The sequence below is a fragment of the Mchenga conophoros genome, linkage group LG1, assembly GCF_057382185.1.
Source record: "Mchenga conophoros isolate Kocher_MC1m ecotype Shallow Benthic linkage group LG1, M_conophoros_male_GT1.1, whole genome shotgun sequence".
Taxonomy (NCBI): domain Eukaryota; kingdom Metazoa; phylum Chordata; class Actinopteri; order Cichliformes; family Cichlidae; genus Mchenga; species Mchenga conophoros.
The window spans coordinates 38,502,110-38,524,523 of record NC_140526.1 but is presented as its reverse complement, the minus strand read 5'-3'; positions in this window follow the sequence as shown (position 1 = coordinate 38,524,523).

The following is a 22,414-nucleotide window of genomic DNA, read 5'->3' as shown; positions in this document are numbered from 1 at the left end:
AGAGAGGAAACCATGGCAACTATTTTGATCCCCAAAACCCAAAAGTTTTCACAGCAGAACACCAGAGGAACAACATCTGGACGTCACAGGTTCTGTACAGCAGCAGGCCATGAGAGTAGAGGCTCTGCTGTGAAATTTATGGGTTTCAGGGTTTTTAGCGTTAACTCGGTTTCCCTGGGTCTTTCCCTTGTTGTAGTTGTGTGTCTTATTTTGAAATAAATATTTACATGTTACCATAGTGACCAGAGAGCATTAAGCGGCAGAGAGGAGGATGTTACTCTCAATTTGGCACATTTTCAGGAGGACGCTGCTAATAAAGTTCCACAATTACACAGTACATTCACGTTTATTATTATATTTACAAAATACCACAGTTTTTGTCTTGGTATTCTTCACCCCAGTGAAGAGGTGATCGTTTTCTCCTCGTTTTAATAAATTAAGCCGTTTGGTCTTTGTTCACCAATTCGAAAAAATCAAAATTAGCTGTATGTAAGCGGCAATCCATGAAAAACCGCGGGACGCGCCATACAAGCTGGTTTACGGTTATTTAAATAAAAGAAACATGTCTATGCAGATGCCCAAAGCTTAACAACACGACCGCTATAACAATTTAACTTTTGTACAACCAGATGTTCATATACTTACATTTGAAATTGTTTTCCTCTCCTGTTTCGACCACCATCGTTATCAGAAACAAATCTCCTCTATGACCCGCAATGAATCCTGGGATATAGTAGGACATGAAGGATACATCGGACCCATCCTTAAAATTTGGGGAAAAGTAGGACGCATTTGTCGCCGCATTTTGAGTATTCTTTGAATTCGGACAGCCTTCGTCGCGTCGCCGTGATGTCATTGCCTCCAAATGTGGCATTGGCGCATCCTTCCTCTCAATTCGGACACAGCCTAAGACTGGAACAGAGAACTTGGAACTGTCAAAATAAAACAGGAAACATGAGACATTCACAAAGACTTGGACTTGACACTGTGACATGGAGACATGACTGAATGGGGAGACAGAGGGAACACAATGCACGAACATAGAGATGAAACGTGGACTACGGGGGGGGCACAGACAAAGACTGACTATACACAGGCTGAGATCAAGACTGACGGAGGGAGAACGAAGATCACTATGAACCTCAGAAAACCTCAGGGCCGCATCCTTCGGAGGACCCAGCCTTCCCGGTGTACGTGGGCCGGGTACTCTGAAGACCGAGAAGGCCAGAAGTGCAAGCCTGGGAAATTGGACGGTCTCGCCCTCAGATTTGTGTCACTGCTGTATCGGTAGAGTTTAACAAACTCAGCTGTGTGAAAACTATAACTTTAATCTCAGCCAAACCAATTTACTGAGGAACAAATAAAACACGGAAAAAAGCCAAACAATAACATTTTTAAGTTATCTAAGTGACTTATATATCATGTTTAGCAAAAGACCGCAGGGGTTTGAAAGCGATGTGTCGGAGTTCAGAACATTTTCTCCTCCTGGAAGGAATCCATGTTCATTCACAAAGACAAGAAATTCTAAAACCAAAACCAGTGGTTACATTTTCGCAGCTTTTCACCTTTGGAAAAAGCTGCTACAGAGTAAATGAATGAATGATAATGCGGAGTATGATGCTGAACTCATAGCATGTCTTCTACGATGGTACGAGAAAAGCTGTTAATGCAAATGCTTGTATTGCAGCAATAACCTAAGGATATAATAAAAGTTTGACTTTAGACTTTTGCTGATGGATATTTCAGTCAAAATATAATCACTATTTGTGATTAGATCATTTACGATTTCATAGCTAGCCACCACACAGCTGAGTGGGGGATGTGAGGGTCGGGAGAAACCCTAAACAGCGAGCATGTCTTTGGACTGTGGACGTACTGTAGCTGGAGGAGAACATGCAAACTCCACAATGGGAAAGCAGAACCTTTTGACTTTGAGGTGACAGCAGAACCTGGAAAGCAGAATCTTTTGGCTTTGAGGTGACAGTGATAACCTCTGAACCAGTCTCTGACTAAATATTGCTTCGATAATAAATAAATAAATAAATAAATAAATAAATAAACGATCTGGTAAAATATTCTTCCTGATGCTGAAGGTTGTAGTGAAAGTTAACAGAGGGTAACGTAGCATTAATTGCAGAATTTTTATTGCTAATTGCAAATCATCATACTATTTGAGCTCGGTCTAGTAAACGATGTGTGTGAGTGATGCAATGAGCTTAAATCTGTAAATACATATAAGAACTAACAGGCACTTTGACAGTGACATGAAATGCAACACAGACACCAACTACACCAACAAGTGGCCTGATAAACAGGACCTCTGTGTGTTCATATATTACAACAAATCCTCTGCAGAACTCTGAGAGATTTTATCCTTGAAGGTCATTTGCATTGTTATTGTACTATAGCGCGAGACTCGCACTGGCATCGGGATTTATTAAATACCACAAAACGAGAGGACTGCGGCACAAAGGGCAAGATTTAGTCGTTTTGTCACAGAGCCTTCCCATTTGGAAGGTTAGCTTTGATTTTCTTCAGACTTGAGTCAGCTCTGACTGCAAAAGACCTTTCGCAGTCCACTGTTTAGTCCTCTTTACCATCTGATTCACATAAGGAGACAGAGGGCAAGTAGTGGTGAAAATGAATCATGAGATGTTCAGTGTGAAACACAGAGTGTGACTGAGAGGTGGCTCTGCTGCTTATTATCTGCTCCAGCACTGTTCCGCTGATGTGACAAGAGGATAACAATGAGCTTTGTCTGCTTGCTGTACAGTTGATTCACTGCATTAAAAAAAAAGAAAGAACAGGGCTTCATAACTGATTTCAAAAATGGAAAAGAAATGCAGTCTGCCTACATTTTACAGACACATTCTTTCTTCAAGTACCTTACAATGAAGACCCTCAAATCTGTCCCTGCTGACTGTCACCTGCAATCAACACTGAGCCTCATAAAGCATAAGAAAAATGTGCACTGACTCGTTCCCGCGCTGTTCTGTCATTTACACATTTCACACAGAATCTGGAGTGCAATGTGCTCAGTTCAAGTTGTTTTGCTATTTTAAAACATTGTCAACCCACATGGATGTCTTCCCAGTACACATCCACCCTTTATGAAGTTCATTAAGAGCTGTTTTTCAGAGCTATGTGGTCCCCACAGGACAGCCATACTGACTATGATTCATTGCTATAGATTAAACAGAATATAAAGTACTTAAAATGAGTTTAAGCTTAATCATCTGCAGCAGTGATATTGATCCATATAACACTGATGGGGAACTTTTTTCTGTATAATAATTACTTTTGATACTTTATGCATAATTTACCAGTTATATAGTTTTATGTGGTGGTTTGTTCTTTAGCTACAGGAATGGTTACATTTCTTTCATCTTCGTCAGCTAATTGCAAATATTTAGTATGATGATTAGATGAGATGGTCTTTATTTGTCAGTTGCAGTTGCCCACAACTGAGATGACAGACCTTGCCGACCGTACATACACAAACATCACATTGGGGAGACAGGTCAGGCTAGGAAGCAAGGGAAAAAAAACATTGAAATGTGTAACACAAAAGGATAATCCAGGAATACACAGATATCAACACATCATAACACAATAAAACACAGACAAGCAACATGGGAGAATATTCCAGTGCGTACAGCTGGATCTGGGAGCGCTGCAATCTTCGATTGCGCCTCCAGCTGACCCGCTGTACACATCGGATATGGGGGAAGCATGGGAGGAGGCGTTGGATTCGGGGGAGGGAGGGTGATAGTGAGGGTGTATCAGTATCAGTGTACATGTTTCGTTTGTGTGTGTGTATCCCGTGTTCAGCTGAGAGAAAGTGTCACCACGCCCAGTTAAGCGAAGGTCAACAGTAGTATCGTAAATATATATTTAACAATCCATCCATCCATCCATCCATCTATCCCATCCATCCATTCGCTTCCGCTTATCCTTTTCAGGGTCGCGGGGGGCGCTGGAGCCTATCCCAGCTGTAATAGGGCGAGAGGCAGGGTAACACCCTGGACAGGTCGCCAGTCTGTCGCAGGGCCAACACACAGGGACAGACAACCATTCGCACTCACATTCATTCGCACATCTACACCTAGTGACATTTTGGATTATCCAGTTAACCTATCCCTACAAGCTGCATGTCTTTGGACAGTGGGAGGAAGCCAGAGTACCTGGAGGGAACCCACGCAAACACGGGGAGAACATGCAAACTCCACACAGAAAGACCCCGGCCTGATGTTGGAATTGAACTCAGGACCTTCTTGCTGTGCGGCAACAGTGCTAACCACCGTGCCACCGTGCTGCTGCCTATTTTACAATAGAAGTAATAATATTTTACAAGTCTTCAGCCAGAAATAAGTGCAGAAAGTTGAAGACATTCTTGAGGAGCGTAAGAAGCTGCGAGAGGCTGTCAGAATATTCAAAAGAATAAGAGAGATAAGATAAAACTTTATTAATCCCTCGGGTGGGTTCCTCCCTCTGGTTTCCAATAGCACAGCACCGACAGAAGTTACAGAATGTGAGCAGAATACTATATGTACACATATATAAATACAGAGACATATATAAATAAAATATACAAAAGGGATAAATAGAATAAATAGGAATAAGAATACAAGGGAATTTCAAGTATTGAAGTCTATTGCACCATTGGCTATTAACAAAAAGTATTGCACAGTGAAGTGAAGAGGCACTACAGTTTAGTTGTTCCCCCCTCCTCGGTCCTCCCGTTTCCCCTCCCTCTCCCCTCCAGAGAGGAGTTAAACAGTTTGATGGCGTGTGGGACAAAGGAGTTTTTAAGTCTGGTTGGTTCTTGTCTTTGGGAGAAGCAACCTGTCACTGAACAGACTCCTCTGGTTATTTCTGGCCGTGTGCAGAGGATGCCCAGCATTGTCCATAATGTCCAGCAATTTTTTTAGTGTCCTTTTCTCTGCCACTGTCACCAGAGTGTCCAGCTTCATGCCGACCACAGAGCCAGCCTTCCTCATCAGTTTTTCCAGCCTGGATGAGACCTTTGGAAGGTCGGGGGTTCAACTCCACTGAACGGCTACCCTGAGGTACCCCTGAGCAAGGTACCGTCCCTGCACACTGCTCCCCGGGCGCTGCATTGGTGGCTGCCCACTGCTTCACTGGGTGAATGGGTTAAATGCAGAGGGACTATTTCCCTATGGGGACTAACATATACACATTACATTATTAGTACTCCAGCAACCACCGACTGGTAAAACATCCTCAGGAGCTTCCTGCAGATGTTAAAAGACCTCAGCCTCCTGAGGAAGTACAGTCGGCTTTGGGCTTTTTTATACAGGTGCTCTGTGTTGCATGATCAGTCCAGTTTGTTGTCCACCCACATCCAGAGGTACTTGTACTTGTTGACCACCTCCACCTCCTCTCCCTCTATCTGAACTGGCAGTGGACCTTCTCTGGACCTCCCGAAGTCCACAACCAGTTCCTTGGTCTTTGAGGTGTTGAGTTGCAGGTGGTTTGTGTGACTCCATGTGACGAAGTTCCTCACCAGACTTCTGTACTCCTCTTCCTGATTATCCCAGATACACCCAATGATGGCTGTGCCGTCTGCAAACTTCTGAATATGGCATAATTCAGAGCTGTAGCAGAAGTCAAAGGTGTACAGGGTGAAGAGAAGAGGGGACAGCACAGTTCCCTGTGGTGCTCCTGTGCTGCTGACCACAGTGTCAGACATGATGTCCTTCAGCCTGACGTACTGTGGTCTGTCAGTGAGGTAGTTGGAGATTCAAGTGACCAGGCAGGGGTCCACCTGCATCCTGTTCAGTTTTTCCTGGAGCAGACAGGGTATTGTATTAAAGGCACTGGAAAAGTCAAGAAACAGGATCCTGACCATGCCTTTTCCCTTGTCCAGGTGTGAGTGGGCTCTATGTAGGAGGTACAGGATGGCATCCTCCACTCCGACATCCGTCTTGTATGCGAACTGTAGTGGGTCCTGGGCATGTTGTACCTGTGGTCGGAGGAGGTTGAGGAAGAGCCGCTCTAGAGTCTTCATAAGATGTCGGAAGTCATTCAGCTCATTGGGCCGGTTCCTTTTGGGGACCGGGACGATGCAGGATGTCTTCCATAGGGCAGGCACTCTCCCCAGTCGCAGACTGAGATTGACGACTCGTTGTAGCGGCTCCCCAAGTTCAGCAGCGCATGCCTTTAGCATCCTCGGACACACCTTGTCTGGACCTGCTGCCTTTCTGGGGCGAAGCCTCCTCAGTTGTCTCCTGACCTGATCCACTGTGACACTGGGAGATGATTGGAAGGAGGGGGGGGGGGGGGTGTCCTGCTGTTGAGAGAGGGATTGGAGGAGGGGGGTGTCATAGTGTCAGGAAGGGGGGCAAGCGAGGGACATAGGAGAGTGGGGAGGGGGCTCTGTAGTAAAGGTGAGGGTGGGGGGGGGGGTTGTGGGCTGGTCAAACCTGTTGAAGAAGTTGTTGAGTTTGTTTGCCTTCTCCACAGTCCCCCCCACTGAGCTGAATAAACGACAGGCAGTGTAGAAAATGGTTTAATTAAATTTAGTTCAGTTTGTCTTGTTAAATATGGAGGAAGTAGAATTGAGGGGTGTTTCTCTGCTAACCTGCCTCTTCTCCTTTGGAGCAATTAAAAGCTTTAGTTGTAGAGCTCTCCACCTTTTTATTACTGCACATAACTAAAATCAAGAGAAAGTTATGAAACATAATTGTAACTGTAAAATAATTACTTCATTTATTAAAGTAATGCATTACTGAAAAATGTAATATGATTATAGTGTTATGTTTGTGATTGATATGTGGCTCCTCCCATATTGGTGAGTGTGGGCGTATCTGTGATTGGTTGGTTCAAACTGCACAACTGGAGGGTTCATGAAGTGTTAAGTAAACACTTGTTGTACTGCACCAGTACAACATCTGCAGTTTCAGTGTATTGATATTACAGGCACATTTGATTTTGGCATTTAGCAGTACCGAGTATCAATCTGATGTCAGTGTTAAATAATCAGTATTCTCACTGTGAGGAGCAGACTGGGAATAATCTGTCTGTGTAAGGCAGCGTCGCCCTCAACTCCAACACTGACATTTTAATTTACAAAGTTAGCAAAGCAAACAAATGGATGTGTCGGGTTCTCGGAGCTGATAAAAGACAGATGGAGTGACTTAATTAAACTATATACTACATATTACGCCTATAGTGCATTAGGCATCACATCTGAAACTGGTCCCTTCTCAGCAGCTATACTCTTCTGGAAAAGTATTCTCTGGGATCAGCACTCTGGGAAGAACCTGACTGCCCCCCACAAACTAAAATAATCCAAAATGCCAGGTCTTGTTTTTTGCACTGAAGCTGGAACAAAAAAAGGCCTAACCTAAAATATTCCCACATTGATGGAAACAGAGAATTGTTCACAGTGCCTTGGTAAGATAAACCAGTAAGATTCCCTTCACTGTAGCGTTGAGCTCAGTCATGAAGAGGTGTGGCTAATACATTTATCCATACAGTGTGTTCATTAAAATATGTAACATTACCATTTCCCCAGTGTTAGAGTAATTAGGGAGAGAGAAACCTGGCCCCACCTTATCATGCGAATTCCTGAGATCAGATGGCCCAGGATGTGGGTTGGGATTGATTAATTGGGACCCACACCCAATTTCACACCTTTTTTTTTTTTTTTTTTGCCTGTCCCGTTTGGCTCTTTAGCCATCAGAATTGTTGTCTAAAGGCAAACAAAGATGCCCAACGGATTTACTTTACCAAATTGACCATCCCAGCCTTGCCGTAATGGTCCATTTGATTCACCTTTTATTGTTTATTTTATTTTCACTTACTGAATATGGGACAGACTTGACTGGGGGAAAGAAGGGGAGAAAGAAAGAGGGAAAGAGAAACAGTTGAGAAGAGGGACGGGGGAGAAGGGCAAAAAACATAAACCAACAGAACGGGCAGAGAAAAAAAATGCATATATCAATCACCTGGATCACCTGCTGAGAAAGAAAAAAGAAAACAAGCAGAAGAGAACAAGAGTAATAGAATAAACAACATCACAATGATATATGGGAATATGACAGTAAATACTAAATATTAAACATTATTGTGCAGCACATAAGATCAACAGAACACAGTGTGCTTTGAGGTAGGAGCCAAAAAGGGTGTAGTTTGTGGGTGTGATCACCCGTGTGTACACCTGTGAGCATGGATGCGCTTGTTTTTTTTTTTTTTTAAAGGTTCCTTCATGTAATGATCTGCTAGAGGGGTGTGTGTGTGTGTGGGGGGGGGGGGGGGCACAGCCCCGTCCTCCAGGGCATGAAGCAGGTATGGAGGAGATCAAAACTCCAGACATCCAGAGGTCCCCAGAACACAAGAGACCAAGGAAGACCAACAGAGGGGCAGCCGCGCCACTGTCCCAGAAAGAGCTGAGGAGAGTCCCAGATGAGGGCTCACTCAGCAGCCGCGGAGCAGAAGCCAGGCGGAGTTGCAGTGACGCGCCCGTGAGCTCCGCCGGCAGCCAGCCATGCCTGAGTGACCGAGCCCCAGGCCGAGAGGCCGGGGGCACCCCACCTCCGAAGTGGCCCGAGTGAGCCCCAGGCTCCAGGCCCCGATAAGCGGCCGCCAAGGAGTGAGCCGGTGTGTACCTGGACGCCCATCCCCGGACACAAAGAACCACCAACGCACCGATGTCTGAGGGAGTCCGCCACGGGCAGGGGAAGTGGTGGTAGGGGGAGATAGGCCTCCAAACCTTGGAGGGCCTGAGATGTCCCCAGAGAGGTGGCGTCTGATACCCTACCTGACATATGGACAATTGGAATTGGGTGTGGGTCCCAATCAGCCAGAGTTTCGGGTGAGCTCATTGTGAAACCTGGCCCCACCTTATCATGCGAATTCCTGAGATCAGATGGCCCAGGATGTGGGTTGGGATTGATTAATTGGGACCCACACCCAATTTCACACCTTGGCTCAGGCGATTAGAGGATCATCAGGGGGTCCTTTTGTCCCCTGTGGGGGGACACTCCCACTAAGTTTATATCTGGGACTCTCCACCATTTGACCTTAGAACTGAAGAAGCTTCTCGGATGATGTAGAATGACCACTCGGTTGCTTTCTTGTAACGCTGCTGTATTGAACGTGTATCCAGCATGGGTTATAACAGCTCAACAACGTGTGTGTCAGCTAAGACATAGAACAGGATATAGACAGCCCCCTGCCGCAGAGCAGGTCCTAGTGGCGTAAAGCCGTAAAGCCCAGTACATGACATCTCCCCCCTTTTCATGTTATGTCCAATAACAAACCCCAAATAGAACAGCAATGACACAATGATAACATGCGACACTATAATAGCCTCTGGGCGGTTCTCTTAGGGTCGAGCACAAATGGCGTACTGTCAGCCTGAAGGGCAGTGTCCACAAAACAGGACCCATGAAACATGGCAAACCTTTAAGGTAATTAACTCAACCAGGTAACAGCAGTATTGGTTGCAGCTGAAAACATAAGTGCAAAACAGCAACAATACAACATTCCCACTCCCCAGTCCTTCCTTCTGTCCCATCACCCCAATGTCTATAGATCCAGCCTGCTGACTGGCTTACGTACCCGGCCGCACCTCGTGCGTAGCAGAGTCAGTACGTCAGCGTGAGTGGGTGTGAGCGGAGTGACGCTCTCCTTGGAGATGATGGCCGGTGTTGTCCAAGCCTTCTCCTGGTCCAGCTTAGTTAGGACAGCATCCCCTGGATGAAGTGGAGGTAGGGGCCTAGCACCATGGTGGCGGTCGAAGTAGAACGCCTGCTTGGCCTTCTGACCAGCATCCCTTCGTTTAACTTCTCTTTTGTTTGGCCATTTAGGTCGAAGATTCTTCTCCAAGGTAGGCAGGGTTGTCCTGATCCTCCTCCCCATAAGAAGTTGCGCTGGGCTGAAGCCTGTAGTGGCACAGGGAGTAGACCCAAAGCACATTAGCGCCATCAGTGGGTCGTCGTGCCGGAGGATTTTCTTTGCAGTCTGTACTGCCCTCTCCGCGTGACCATTTCCCTGTGGGTGGTGGGGACTAGACGTTATGTGGGCGAAATCCATCTCTCTCGCGAGGGCCTGGAACTCAGAGCTGGAAAACTGAGGGCCATTGTCACTCACCACCACGTCAGGGATCCCAAACCTAGCAAAGGTCGACTTCAGTTTCTGAACAACTTGGCCGCTGGTCGTGGATGGTAGGTGAAGTATTTCCAGAAAACGTGAGTAGTAGTCCGACACAACGAGGTAATTATTCCGGTTGTGTTCACAGAGATCCAGGGCTATCCTTTGCCATGGACGATCTGGCAAAGGTGTGGGGATGAGTGGCTCCTTTGTCTGTGTTGGCCTCTGGGCCAGACATGTGTGGCACTGCAGCACTACATTCTTTAACTCAGTGGAGAGCCCCAGCCACCACACAGATGAATTAGCCCTATCCCTGCACTTGGTGAGGCCTTGGTGCCCTTCATGTAGTTTGTGTAGAATGGCTGTTCTCTGCGACTTTGGAATGACGATTCTGCAGCCTCGTATAACCAGGCCGTCAGCCTCTGATAGCTCGTTTTTCACTTTCATGTACGCTTTAATGTTCAATGGCACACTAGCTCCGTGTGCAGGCCAACCCCTGCGAATGTACGTAATGACGGTCTGTAGTTCAACGTCCGTTGCAGTGGCTGCTTTAATGCTTTCCATTCGGCTTGGGGATGCTGGAATGCCCTGTAACACGGTGGCTATGTAGCAGTCCACTTCACTGTGAGTGCTAGTGTCATCCTCAGCCCAAGTCTGTGGACTCCGTGACAACGTGTCGGCGATGACAAGCGTTTTGCCAGGGACATAGACAGCCTCCGGCTTGTACCTCATGAGCCTCATCAGGAGGCGTTGACACCTCAATGGAACATTGTCAAGGTCCCGGCTATTGACCAGGGGTACCAAAGGTCTATGGTCGGTCTCAAGCCTGAAGCGATCTAAGCCACATAGATACTTATCAAACTTCTCGCAGGCCCAAACACTTGCCAAACACTCCTTTTCGATTTGTGCGTAGCGTGTTTCAGCCTCCGTGAGGCATCTAGAGCAGTAGGCAACAGGTTTCCACTCTGCGCCATGAAGCTGAAGCAGCACAGCCCCAAGCCCGTAGCTACTGGCGTCGGCAGATACGGCTGTGAGTCTGTTGACATCATAGAAGGCGAGAACGGGTGCTGATGTAAGCGCTCTCTTTATGTTCTCGAAGGCTGCCTGCTGTGGGTGATCCCAGGTCCAACTGTTTTTGCTTTTAAGCAACTCGTACAGTGGCTGGCATATTGTGGCAAGAGCAGGAATATATCTGCCCAGGTAATTAACCATACCTAGGATCCGTTTAAGCTCTTGCACATTTTCTGGTGACGGCAGCTGAAGAATGGCGCTCACTTTCTCAGGGTCTGGCCTGACCCCAGAATGGTCGATCAGGTGCCCTAGGAAGCGAAGCTGGCTCTGTCTGAAGGAGCACTTCTCTCGGTTGAGCTTCAATCCTGCTAGCTCAATGCGCTGCAGCACCTTCTCAAGTCGGGTGTCGTGTTGTTCCATGGTGGCCCCATAGACCAGGATAATAATAATAATAATGGATTGGATTTATATAGCGCTTTTCAAGGCACCCAAAGCGCTTTACAATGCCACTATTCATTCACTCTCACATTCACACACTGGTGCAGGCAAGCTACGGTTGTAGCCACAGCTGCCCTGGGGCAGACTGACAGAAGCGAGGCTGCCATATCGCGCCATCGGCCCCTCTGGCCGACACCAGTAGGCAAGTAGGGTAAAGTGCCTTGCCCAACGACACAACGACCAGGACAGAGAGCCCGGGGATCGAACCGGCGACCTTCCGGTTACAGATACGCTTCCCAACCCCCTGAGCCACGGTCGCCCCTAGGATGTCATCCATAAAGACCTCCACACCTTCGAGCCCCTCTAAGGTCTCCAACATCTTTCGCTGAAAGATCTCTGGTGCACTCGTTATCCCAAAGGGCAGCCTCTTAAAGCAATACCTGCCAAATGGCGTGATGAATGTCGTTAGTTTGCAACTCTCGTGATGCAATGGGATCTGCCAAAATCCACTGGCTGCATCCAGCGAGGAGAAGACCGTTGCCCCACTCAACCTGGACATCGTTTCCTCAGGGGTAGGCAAGATATAGCGCTCTCTTTTGACAGACTTATTCAGTTTTGTCAGATCAACGCAGATCCTGGCCTTTGCTGTGGTCTTCTTCAAGACAGGCACCATTGGGGCACACCATTCGGTAGGTTGGGTCACCCTCTCAATGACACCATGGTTCTCCATTCTTTGTAGTTCCTCCTTCACTTTCTGCAGCATGGGGAAAGGCACACGGCGTGCCGTATGCACCGCGTATGGCACAGCATCGTCCCTTAACTGAATTTTGACTGGCTCAGTTTTTAGTGTTCCGTGTTCACCGTAAAGTGGTTGGTTCCTGGTGGGTGTGATCGTTGCTTCATCAATTCTTCTCACCAGGTTCATCTGCACTGACAAGGAGCGGCTGAGAAGGTTGCTGACTCTGTGTCCACGAACCACATACACCTTGGACAGGTAGTCTTTGCCTTTATAACTTATTGTGGCCTTTAAGTAACCGAGACATAGCAGCTCTCCTCCTGGGCTATCTAGAGGGCGATCTGAAGGCTCTAGCGTTCTCTTATGAGCAAGAGTGTGCAACGTGTCCTCATTTATGATAGTGACATCTGCTCCTGTGTCAATCTTAAATTCTATTGGGGTAGAGTCTAGCAGTAGCTGCACAGTCCATGCTTCACTATTTCCGTTTGCATTACACACTGAGCCTAGAAAATATGAGGCATGCTCTCTTTTCTCTGTCTCTGTAACCTCATTCACTGATCTGGTGTTATGACACACCCTGGCCCAGTGTCCAACTTTTTGGCATCCATGGCACACAGATTTTGCTGCCGGGCACCTTTCATCCCTGGCATGCTGTGTCTTCCCACATTTACCGCATTTTTTGTCACGCCCCGCCCATTTTGTTTTCGCGGGTAGCCTACCTCGCTGTTGTTGTGATTTCCAGTCCATGCTTTTCCGTTTATCCCGTACCTCCTGTACTGAGCCTCCCGCATCTCCCTGCAAGCTGACCTGCGCTGCGACCTCCTCTGACTGTCTGACGATCTGGGTCGTTTGTGCCAACGTGAGGTCCTTCATCAGCTGTAGCCTGCGGGAGAGGTCCTTGTCTCGTATCCCGACCACAATACGATCGCGGATATTTTCCTCTTTACATGCACCAAACTCACAGTGCTCTGAGAGGTCATACAGGGCTCGGATAAAACTCTCTGCCGTTTCGCCTGGCCGCTGGACTCGCTGGTGAAAACATGCTCTTTCATGTATCATGTTCCGCTGCGGGAAAAAATACTCGTTGAACTTCCTCATTACGACGGCGAAGTCGTCACGACTTTCATCGGCGGCGAAGGTGAGTGACTTGTAAATGTTCTCTGCTTCATTTCCCATCGCGTAGATTAGGCAGCTCACCTGTACCTGTCCTTCGTCTTTGTGGAGTTTCGTTGCGATCCGGTAGCGCTCAAAACGCTGTTTCCAGTCGGGCCATTCCGTCGGCTTATCGAAGGGGAAGCCCGTCGGGGGATTAAACTTAGCCATTCTGCTGTTTTCTCCCCTATGGCGTTATTCGGCGATGGTCCGGGCCACTTCTGACACCATGTAGAATGACCACTCGGTTGCTTTCTTGTAACGCTGCTTTATTGAACGTGTATCCAGCATGGGTTATAACAGCTCAACAACGTGTGTGTCAGCTAAGACATAGAACAGGATATAGACAGCCCCCTGCCGCAGAGCAGGTCCTAGTGGCGTAAAGCCGTAAAGCCCAGTACATGACAGATGAGAGGTGAAACGTCTTCAAGTAACTTAAAGAAGTCCAGACGCTTTTCTTTGTAAGCTCCTTTGACTACGATGACCTGGATGACTGAGAACCTTCACAGACTTATGGAGAGGAAATGGAGAATTTTTCACTTTTAAAGTAAAAGTTGTGTTATGGTCTGGGTGAGTGCTGTGTTTTTTCCATAGTGCCGGTGATTCCAGGTGCGGAGTCGTCATATCGCCTCTGTTTACGCCCCTTACTCACCTGTCTGCCTCCCTGCCCAGTTCACAGGCAGCTACGGACTGATTCAATGGACTTTCTCCCCACGCCTCACCCGGACCACCCTCCTCTCTATGCTTCACCTCCACCTGCAATAAGTAAGACTGTTGTAAGTTGCTGCTCTCTCTTCGGATCTGCTTCTGGAATCCCTGTTAACTCCGGTTTCCCTTGTTACAGTGACTCTGAGGTCCCCGCCTAATAACTACCCCCTGCCTCGTGCTTCAAGGTTCCTACACTGGATGTTACCCACTGTTTGGTTCCCCAGCCCTTGTCCTCCTCATAGGACTCCCTCACTGTCCTCTTAGTGACTCTCTAGCTCAAAGCTCTAGATTTATGTTGGGATTTTGTGTAACTCAAAGTACTGCTAGAAGTGTCTCATAGTACTGCTAGTTATGCTCTTAGTACTGTGCAAGTGTCGTTGTTCATAGCAGATCATAGAATTATTAAGAGTTGTATTTATTTAGAATTATTTCAGAGCCTGTTTTTGGTCTCTCACCTTTAGTATATGATTATATTATTATTATTATATTATTTATTGTTTTTGCTTTCACTTGTGACGCCCGTCACTTTCCCACATTTCCCGTGACTCCGAGTGCTGTCTGCAGTCGAGTCCAATCTCTTGTGTTGGCCACCTGGCAGTGACAAGTTGAACTTTTTAAAACATGTTCATTCCCTGGGGATTTCTTCTGCTTTGCCTTGCACAGTTGTCTGTTCCCAATTTTGGACTAAGCAGCTCGTTTTGTGTTTGACTCCGGCCTCATGTACTTTGCATTTGGATCTACAATAACCAGCTCACACAGAACTAGACAAACTTGTTTAGTATTTGTGAAACTTCAGAAACTCCCCAAGTGGCATTTCTGTAACTGAAAGCGTCTGATGATGAGAGTTCAGAGGAGAATGGTTAGACAGGTTGGAATTGAAAGTAAGATTATGAGTCTTTACAAATGTCCTGGGGAAAAAGTGCCTGAGAATGAAGAGTTTAAAGGTAGAAGAGCTACAAGAGCAGAAAACTGAATTTGCTTCCTCTGTAAGCCAACAACATAAATCTAAGGCTGCAGTGGGCATAGGATCACACGGGGGAGTTGAAGACTGCCAGCCTGATTAATCTCCAAATCTGCAGATTGTAGAACTGCAAATGACATCAGTATCATCAATCTGTTGATCTAACCTTCCTTGTGTCAGCAATTCAAGCTGCTGCTTGTGGTGTAATGGCATTTTTTTGGTATATTGTTAGCCCAGTAAAACCAGTTAACTCATTCACTGCCAGCCATTGGCAGTGAATGAGTTAAACCCATTGACTCATTCACTGCCATTGACGGCTATAGACGTCAATGGCAGTGAATGAGTTAAATATGGTTTAAATATCACAGTGTGCATCCATCTATCTTTTACCCTCTACTGGCTGATCAGTCACTGTCTGTACAGCAGTGAATCCAGAAGAACATTTAAAACAGATTTGCATCTGACAGATATGAGGACATTATGTGATGAATCATCTAAACAAGGATGCAGAATCTCAAAAACAATATAGTGTGATTCAGAGGAAAGTGTCTGTAGCCTTGTACGCAGGTTTGAGTTTAGCAGAGTCCAAACGTGTTTCAGAAAAGATGATACAGTTTCTGTGGACTTTATAGTAAACAGCAGCAATTATATCAGACCTGCTGTCAGACATGCATCGTGGGCAATTTAGTTTTTTTTTTATTATCATTCTGAAACCATATCAGTGATTTAAAATGTCCTAAACAGTATTCTTAGATTTTGTTTCTTGGAGGAAAATAAAGATAAAAACAATTATACTGCAGAGATGTCAGAAGTGAGAGAACTTACTGATAAGAAAGCTTTGGACCCAAACCTGTTACGCAGTCATTTTTCTTATACAGCATCATCACCTGCTGACACCTGTGTGAGAAACTTAAACACGGCTTGACCCTGTGAGCCATCACTGATGGTGATAAACAACCTCTATGATGGAAGAAAACTCTCTCAAGCCAATCAATCTTGTGGGAGATGCTCTAGGAAGCGTGGGATAAAATCTCATCAGATAACCTTGAAAAACTGACAGCTAGATTGCTCAAGGTTTACCAGTCTGTAATTACTACAAAAGCTGTTTTTTTTTCATCTATCTATCTCTCTATCTGAAAATTCACATTTCTAATGTATAACTGGTTTGCCTCCTTGGACAAACTGGCTATTGATTGCTGAGAAACTATAACTAGGCCTTTTTCACTTCGATGAGGTAACATTGTGATGGTAAATGTCAGAGAAATGTCAAAGCCTTCTGGACTCAGATTAAAACTGATGCCCACAGGTCAGATGGAAGTCAACCATTACTGTGGCACGTCGTACACTGCATACACATTACTCTGCTAAGTCAGCAAAAGAGACTGTTTGGGAATTAAGCGTGACTCTGCAGAAGTGTTGGGGAGTAATGGAATACATGTTACGTATTTAAAATACAGAAAAATGAGTAACTGTATTCCGTTACAGTTACCGTTTAAAAAGGTGGTATTCAGAATACAGTTACTTTGTTGAAATACATGGATTACACGGCGGTCATTTTCCTGTTTCATATGTTAGGCTATGCTCTCTCCATTTTTGGTAATTCCACGGCGGTGGAAACCCAAACAAAACATGCATTAAGAGGCTCTGATGTCTGTGTCTCAATCTTGCGGCCCATGTCACCTCTACTTGCAGCCCGCATAATGAACGTAAACAAAAAAAGTTATTGTTCAAAAAATTATTTAATATGAAAGCAATAGGCAGAGTGTTACAGGCATAGCATGTTGAAGCATGTAAATATAATAATAACCACTGCAGCCAAAAAGAGAGCCTGACGGTGTACAGCTATTAAGACTCGACTGTACACTGTGTTCGTGTTTTCCTCTGAAACAATAAGTTCTGTTGGAGCAGCCTTTCAACGCCTATCTCTGTCTCTCGCGAAACCTGCGGTCAGCTGAGACTGAAGAAGTCACTTGGATGAGTGACTGAAAGCACTACGTCCAGATGAACCGAATCAACTTTTGAGATTTACTTACCTGGGTGATTGAGGATCCATCAAGACATTTTCAGATGATGTAGAGCAGAGATGGGCAGTAACGCGTTACTCTTAACGCGTTACTGTAATCTGATTACTTTTTTCAAGTAACGAGTAAAGTAAGGGATTACTATTACAAAAACGGTAATTAGATTACCGTTACTTTCCCGTAGGAACGCTGCGTTACTGCGTTACTAAAACCGTGATTTTTTTGCGAGAATGTCTCATGACAGTGACGTAAGCGAGTGCGACGTTCGTGACAACAGCTGTGTGCAGATCAACAATGGATCAGTATGAGCGTGCAGTGTTTAAAGCGTGGAAGTACTGACCTAACTTTGAGTTTGATTCCATAAAAAGTGACAAAAACATTAGCGTCCGTTGTGCGTGGGAAGAAAACTTCTTTTTACACCGAAAAAAGTCCCCTAAACAAACTCCGAGTGCGCAACGACGTAATGGGAAATTCACAGAGAAACTCGCGGATTATTCCACTGACCGCTGTGGCACACCTGCACCAGGGTAAACCTCCGCCTACGCCACTCCTGCTTTACAGGTGAAAATAGAGCAACAGGACCGCTGAGTCTTTGATTTTATTTATTTTCTGCTGTGTTTTACTTGCATCTATTTGAAAGACTGAGTGTAAACACAAAAAATATTTTATTTTATGTGCTGGAATGTGCAGAAAATAGGTTTAAATGTTAAACTAATTTCTTCAAGTCAGAGAATGTTGCATATAATTACATTTTTGCTTGATGCATAAAGTTAAAAGATTAAAACTAATAAAACAAGTTTAAAAAAAGGAGACTTTTCCATTTGATTACATTTTGTATGATGGATTATGCAGAAAAAGTAGAATTGGGCTGAAAGATTTATTGCTTTATCACCTATTCAGGTTGTAAGTCGTGTTTTTTAAAAGTAACTAAGTGACTAAATGATTAATTACTTTTGAAAATAAGTAATCAGTAAAGTAATGGGATTACTTTTTTGGGGAAGTAATCAGTAATTAGTTACTGATTACTTTTTCAAGTAACTTGACCAACACTGCTTATAACCAGTGTTGGGTAAGTTACTTTAAATTAGTAACTTAGTTACATTACATTAGAATTGGGCTGAAAGATCTATCGCTTTATCACCTATTCAGGTTGTAAATCGTGTTTTTAAAAAGTAACTAAGTAATTAATTACTTTTGAAAATAAGTAATCAGTAAAGTAACTGGATTACTTTTGGGGGGAAGTAATCAGTAATTAGTTACTGATTACTTTTTTCAAGTAACTTGACCAACACTGATGTAGAGCAGACATTTTAAAGCAGTTCACTCACATGTGGTAAAAATGGTCCATTAAGTTCCTTCCTTTTCCTTATGGTGTTGGGCAGATTTTAAAAAGGCTCTTCACTTCACCAAACCAAAAAGGAGGAGTCGGAGGAGTTTGGTGGAAAATTGAGGACATAAATGAACTCAGTGGTGTGACCTGAGCCCAGCTGTGACTGAAGACAGAGCTGTATTTTTGAACTGAAGCTCTTCTGACCCAGAGGACTGTCCTCTGTCATCTAGTTAGCTTCATGCTAACTAAATGACAGTGTAGAGGACTTACATGTCAGCAGTGGGTGATTAATGATGCTGAAGGCAGTTGAAACAAACTGAAAGTGAAACCAAAGGAAGGTGGAAAGCCCTTGTAGTGTCTTTTGGAGTTTTACTTTGAGCCCCAAGGGCAGAAAAGAAGTTCACGATCCATGAAAGAGCATAATGACTCAGAGATTTCTGCCCAGGAAGTTCAGGGTCCCTAAAAGCGCTGCATGTGTTCTGGCCCTTTTGTGACCCATGCACTGGAACCTCATCTGCACTCTCCATCTTTAATTAGAAAAACTGTTAACTTTCAGCTGAATCCGTGATGATGAAAAATAAGGTGATAATGAATATTTGAACCAAATAGCACAGATGTGTTCTATTAAGATACACCTCGAGGTCAGTTTACAAGTTTATACCTGCTGTTATTCTAAGTCATATACTTAGTCTTAGTTTAACTTTGTAACACTCACAAGATTTACAGTGGTTTGCAAAAGTATTCGGCCCCCTTGAACTTTTCCACATTTTGTCACGTTACAGCCACAAACATGAATCAATTTTATTGGAATTCCACGTGAAAGACCAACACAAAGTGGTGCACACGTGAGAAGTGGAATGAAAATCATACATGATTCCAAACATTTTTTACAAATAAATAACTGCAAAGTGGGGTGTGCGTAATTATTCAGCCCCCTTTGGACTGAGTGCAGTCAGTTGCAAATAGACATTGCCTGATGAGTGCTAATGACTAAATAGAGTGCACCTGTGTGTAATCTAATGTCAGTACAAATGCAGCTGCTCTGTGATGGCCTCAGAGGTTGTCTAAGAGAATATTGGGAGCAACAACACCATGAAGTCCAAAGAACACACCAGACAGGTCAGGGATAAAGTTACTGAGAAATTTAAAGCAGGCTTAGGGTACAAAAAGATTTCCCAAGCCTTGAACATCCCACGGAGCACTGTTCAAGCCATCATTCAGAAATGGAAGGAGTATGGCACAACTGTAAACCTACCAAGACAAGACCGCCCACCTAAACTCACAGGCCGAACGCTGATCAGAAATGCAGCCAAGAGGCCCATGGTGACTCTGGACTGCAGAGATCTACAGCTCAGGTGGGGGAATCTGTCCATAGGACAACTATTAGTCGTGCACTGCACAAAGTTGGCCTTTATGGAAGAGTGGCAAGAAGAGAGCCATTGTTAACAGAAAACCATAAGAAGTCCCGTTTGCAGTTTGTCACAAGCCATGTGGGGACACAGCAAACACGTGGAAGAAGGTGCTCTGGTCAGATGAGACCAAAATGGAACTTTTTGGCCAAAATGCAAAACGCTATGTGTGGTGGAAAACTAACACTGCACCTCACTCTGAACGCACCATCCCCACTGTCAAATATGGTGGTGGCAGCATCATGCTCTGGGGGTGCTTTTCTTCAGCAGGGACAGGGAAGCTGGTCAGAGTTGATGGGAAGATGGATGGAGCCAAATACAGGGCAATCTTGGAAGAAAACCTCTTGGAGTCTGCAGAAGACTTGAGACTGGGGCGGAGGTTCACCTTCCAGCAGGACAACGACCCTAAACATAAAGCCAGGGCAACAATGGGATGGTTTAAAACAAAACATATCCATGTGTTAGAATGGCCCAGTCAAAGTCCAGATCTAAATCCAATTGAGAATCTGTGGCAAGATCTGAAAACTGCTGTTCACAAACACTGTCCATCTAATCTGACTGAGCTGGAGCTGTTTTGCAAAGAAGAATGGGCAAAGATTTCAGTCTGTAGATGTGCAAAGCTGGTAGAGACAGACCCTAAAAGACTGGCAGCTGGAATTGCAGCAAAAGGTGGTTCTACAAAGTATTGACTCAGGGGGCTGAATAATTACGCACACCCCACCCGCAGTTATTTATTTGTAAAAAATGTTTGGAATCATGTATGATTTTCGTTCCACTTCTCACGTGTGCACCACTTTGTGTTGGTCTTTCACGTGGAATTCCAATAAAATTGATTCATGTTTGTGGCTGTAATGTGACAAAATGTGGAAAAGTTCAAGGGGGCCGAATACTTTTGCAAGCCACTGTATAGTGACCAGTTTAGGGTTAGTACTTGGTCTCTGATTAGGTTCACACCTTTTTCTTCTTTCCACTGCTCCCTTTGGGGCCCCACAGAGGTTCATCTTCCTCTATCACACCAACCTTCTGCATGTTCTTCACACTACATCCAAGCACTTTCTCTGTGGTCTTCCTCTTTTCCTTCTGCCTGGCAGCTCAGTATTCAAAATCCTTTGGTGCGTAAAGGATTCCTCTTCTGTATAAACAATGTCAGCCTTGCCTCTCTATCTTTGTCTCCAAAGCCTTCAATCTGAGCTGTCCCTCTGATAGTCTAAATTTAATTGAACTGAAGTTTCCTCAATATGCTTTATATTGTAAGACAAAGATGCTACAGTAAAGAACGGTTTAAATTGGATTTTGAATTCCACAGGGATGTAATATTGTAGGGTCTGCATTACAATATAAAGCTCCTCGAGGCAACTGTTGTTGTGATTTGCCTCTGTATAAATAAAACTGAACTGAATTTAATTTAATTGAAGAGGGTGTCAATGAAGAGAAGCCAATATTGTCCTTAGTCTCTGTCAGGACTCTTGCACCTGTATTTTGGATCAAATGAAAGCTTTTCTAATTTTGTCCATCCTAGTAACTCTTAGAAGACCTGCCAACCTCCATCCTGGCTCTTTGGCATTTCTTTTTAACCTGGCTTTAACCACTCTGTTCTTGAAAACTGGCACTGGTACACTTCTTCTTTATTCCTTAGGTATCCTCTAGCACTCCAAGCTTTTGCTCAACAGTCTGGTTAAAAAGTCCACTGCCCTCACTCCAAGACATCACCATAACCATCACCATCACCATGCTGGTGCTGATGGTGATGTCTTCATGGCAACTGCTGTTGTGATTTGGCGCTACGTAGATAAAATTGAATTGAAAAACACCATTAATCCTCTTCTTTCTTACTAATCCTACGCAGTTCCTCATGTACACGCTTTCCTCCATCCATCCTCCTCCTCCTAATTTTCTTCATTCATGAGCTCCTCAAAGTACTTCTTCCTTCTTCTTAACTTGCTCTCTTCATTCAATACATTTCAAAATATCTTTATTGTTAATCACCCTAACTTCCTTTCCACCATGACCTCCTTCCCTCGTATCAACACAGTTCCTTTGCTTCTTCCTTAGGGTTCAACCTCAAATACAACAAACTATAAGCCATGTCTTTTGCCTACTTTCTCTTTGCTGTATGCCTTCATTCTAAGTACTCCTGTCTACTTTCTTCACCTCTGTGCCTATCCTAGATTTTCTTTGGTCTTTTCCTGTGCTTCTTTATTTCACAACCAGGTGTCCGTGTCCTCTTTCCTCTGTCCAGAGGATACACCTTCTTGGCAGTTCCCCTGTAATCTGCCAGCTTTTCCCTACCACCTGTCTCAACTCCTCCCAGAACCCTGGACAATGTTCTTCCTTCTTCAACTTCAACCATTTAATTCTTGGCCCTGCTGTCACCTGCTTCCTGTTTTTGATGTCCAACATCATTCTAACATCCTACCAATTCTCCTTTGAGACTACCTTGTGTCGTATTGCTTTCAAATTGCACCTTATGCATGAGCCCAATACGTGGACTTTTCTCCACTTCATATCTCATCCTGTGTTCCTCCGTCT